The following is a 4,395-nucleotide window of genomic DNA, read 5'->3' as shown; positions in this document are numbered from 1 at the left end:
TCGATACCTCCTTGATATTTTACGTTTTAATAACCTGATTATCCTGAACAGAAGTAGGAAATGATAAAGTTGAGCAAACTATTTTTCGGAGAATGGGAAAATACGATTGGTGCTGCTCAGTTTGATTTCTTCTCCAAAAACATTAATTTTTAGTGGTTTCCAGATCTACCGTAGCGTATTATAATCAGTATCAATATTACATAATCACGGATGTTTAATAGAAATTGTTATTTCTGATAATTCTATAATGCTGAAATCTTAGGAATGGAAATTTCATAACTATGTCGATTTAGCCACCTGTCTATCTATCGAATAAAACTATTTTGTAACGTTTATTTGAATTCCAAATTATTCTGCGATGTTATTGTTATTGTTTGATCTTGACCCAAGTCTACTGCTACGTTACTTAGTTCTCCAATATTAATGAATATTAATCTTTTTGTATTGCGTCACTCACTCCTCTGATCTTCATCTTTCATTAATTATGAGCAATCTTTAATATATTCAGCCATTTCGACGAATATGAAGATCACCAGTATCATGTTCCATGACTCATTCGTTAACAACAACTTTTTACCGAACTCAAGACTGTAAACTTGTATTCACAGCCGAAGCGTGTCTTAAATATATATTCAGCCATTTTGACGAATATGAAGATCACCAGTAACATGTTTCATCACTCATTCGTTCACAACAACTTTTTACAGAACTCAAGACTGTAAGATTGTAGGCTATTCACACCCGAAGCATATCCTATCATTTCGTCAACTCTAATCCGGCATCCTATTAAAAAATCTAGATTAACGTACATTTGCCAAATGCTTGCATTGAAGAAGTGCAAAAATTGCTAGCGCAGTAAAAACTAAAACGTAATAAAACCTGACTTGTTTATCATCTCCGAAAAGACATAAAATCAGAATTTTTATTCCTTAGTCTATCTGAGTGTCAGCCTCCTTGTTATCCCCTCTCAGAAAAAAATGTTTTATTGGACATAACATGTTTATAGATGCGTTGTCCTTGAGAGCAGTGCAATACGGTTGCACCTCCAAATCTTTACAGTTAAGGGAATGGCTATTGATGTGAACTCTAGGTTTTTAGGCATTCACTGAAAATAGTAAATATGTCAAGAACACTGTTTCATTCCCAAGGATTGAGCGTACGACAAGATCCAAAATTTTTTTTTAACTGCCTGTATCTACGAGTATTTGATAAGGACAGTAATAATAAATAAAAATTATTACAAAACATGTGAATGTTTTTCAAAATACACAAGGGAATTTTTTCTTGGAGTTTTCGTCCCCATCGGCAGACGTGGCCGCTAACACCTTCAAGTTACATGCAAGTTTGGTACTTGAGTAATGGAGCCAAATATAGGAAAACAAACAAATAGCCAGATACTTAAAACAACGTTTCAGGTGATTGGGCCTTGTCCTTTCCAAATATTCTTCGAGATCTTCAGGATTTTCGGTTTCGATGGTCTCGATCCAACTCGAGGGTTTGCTGATTAAGAACGTTATTCACTTGTCGGATAGCCATAAAGAGATGTACCGATGGAGAAACATGAGAGTTGGCAGAACCAATCATTCACACACACACACACACACACACACACACATATATATATATATATATATATATATATATATATATATATATATATATATATATATATATATATAAAGACTGATTCTCCCTCGCCTTCATATTTCTTCACTAATAAAGGCGTTTCCAGTTAGATGTTAAGCAAACGTCTAACTAAAATAACAAAATGTAGGACTGGTAATACAGTAATTATAGGGCCATATCCCAACACTCGTGGGAGAAAAGTCATACCACTGATTCTGATAATATCAAAGGAAATGTCAAGGCACCGCAATAAGGAGGATATTCGAAGGCCTTCGCATCTTTTCTCTAATACTGATTATAGACTCTTTTCACCATTTTTCCCCAAGAACAAAACAACTCGAAACACTCAATGTTTCTTCGACCTATCCCAAACTTTTTATCACTTCAGCGTACTCTTTCAAGTACACCAGCAAATGCTTCTTCTCAAAAACCCGATTAATTTTACTTTCATTTTCGTTCAGCATTCCCACTTCATTGCCAGAAAGATATGGATTGACACATTTTTGTTATATTTTAGCATTTATCTTCCATAGACCACACATGTTTCTTTGGAATGTTTTATGTACGCCTTGTTACCTTCCTTACTGCATTGTGTGGGTTAGAAGTCTCACGTATCAGCGTACCATCAACCATTACTTTAATCATAAATGTTTGGACAAATCAACCACTTCCTTCCCTCTATTATCTTAAATAATATAAATTTCTTCATTTCCTTAGTTTCTGATTTCCTTCATAACCTTAACCTTGCTCAACCACTTGCAAACGTCTTATTTGATTATGCAAGACTGTATTACCAGCAAACATTAGTCGTTCGTATAACATTCGGAGCCCATTTTCGAATAATCAACAACTTTAGATTGACATTTTCATAACAACAGCTAAATGATTGTTTTTCAGCACTCTTTTAGTATAACCAGCATACTAATGTGATTCAGTTAAGATTCAATAAAAAAAAAAAAGGATTTCATAAAAAATCATAATTACTTATTAATCTGTTTTTCAATAATTTCTTATACACTGAAAAGAGATTTTTTCGAAAATCTTAATTTTTGCTATAGCTCATTAAATAATTGCTGCAATAAAGCTTACGATGACAAAGACCTTTTGATACCGAAGGTTATGAGCGGTTGCAATTTTCATAGCATTTAGTGGCATTGCTAACATTTCCCATTAAATACGATTAAATATTCACCGAAATCCAATAACCAGGTCAATGCGTGCACGTGTCATATAGAAAAAGGCCGTTTCTAGCTTAGCTATCGCAGAAAGAGGGATTATACTAACTCGGTGTTAACATAAAAAATAGACATTCTGATTAATGCAAAATCCCTATGATACTTTCCAATAGTACCAGAATGTATCTGGGAACAAAATAGCTTGTCGTAAAAATTTCCAAAAGTAAAGCGATTTGCATGCGGTATCCGACTCCAAGCCCGCGAATATCACAGGGACCGGCATAATTTCAAAAAATATCTGCCGTGCGAAAAAGGCGTCCTGCTCGCAATACATTTGCAGCAGACCTCAGTTTCATGAGCATTTTACATAAACAGTGCACAGTGCTTTCCTTTATGACATGTCACGATTCCGCTCTAAAGAAAATTTCCAGTACTTTCTTCTATTTTGTCCTGACCTTTCTCCTAGAATTTGAAAATTTCATTAGGTTTCCCAGGAGGAGTAAGTTAGCTAGGGGAGGAAAGCCTAGTTAGATAAGAGGGAATAAATTTGCGATCCTTGAATAGTTTTTTCCCCCAACATGGGAAGTAATTTCGGGACTCGATGCGTTCCAGTCAACATTCCACGGTGGAAGATGACCCAACCTTTCGCCTCTTCTTGGAAAAAAGTAGTGTGGGAAAAAAATGAGTTTGGGGCTATTTCCCTTCCTTCGGCTATTTTCAGCAGATAATACACCCAGTTACGTCACGAGTGTTAAGGAATCTGTTTTGAGGGCGATGGGGGTTTATGTTTTTCGAGAGATAAACAGTCAGTTTTCTTATGGTGGAGGTAGCGAGGGAAAGATATATTCTTATGTTGAAATTCATTCATTTCCTGGAAAAAAGTACATACGGATTAATAGTGGTCACCTTTAATATAGATAGTTTATGCTGATAAATTTGCACAATTTAATAGATATGAGATAATCGTTCAAAAACTAGAAAAAATAAAAGATTAGAGATAGAATTAAAGCCTGCAAAGAACTTCACCTAAAACAAGTACTGCTAAGACAGAATAGCAAGTATCAAATGACAGAAACACGTACAATGACTATATTCGAACCTCAGTCAAAGGCAGGTCGAGTTATCGATGTGTAATTCACATTACCTATCATGGTTGCTAAGGTGATGGGGATAGAAAAAGTAATGCTTTTTCTGTATGTATATATATATATATATATATATATATATATATATATATATATATATATATATATATATAATGTATATATATGTATATATATACAATTAATTCGAATAATTAAGCTCATATATTTAGTCCTATAAAAGGTTGAAGTATGTATAGCAGTTTTAGCAAACGCTCTTCTTTCTGAATTAGACCAAGAACATTTTGAACGACCTGATGATAATAAATTGTATATCGTCATTAAGATAAACACTCATTGTTGTTTTAAACGAGAATTAGTCAAGTTTTCATCTCACTTTCTGAGATAAAGAATATGAGTGTTTTTATTTTGTTTTCTAGATTCAGTTACATCGCTTTTTATGTTTTAAATTGGGTTGCAGGCTCTTTCCCACATCGTCCTCTAGGAGATAA

The sequence above is a fragment of the Macrobrachium rosenbergii genome, chromosome 20 (assembly GCF_040412425.1).
Source record: "Macrobrachium rosenbergii isolate ZJJX-2024 chromosome 20, ASM4041242v1, whole genome shotgun sequence".
Taxonomy (NCBI): domain Eukaryota; kingdom Metazoa; phylum Arthropoda; class Malacostraca; order Decapoda; family Palaemonidae; genus Macrobrachium; species Macrobrachium rosenbergii.
Note: the sequence above shows the minus strand (reverse complement) of the source record.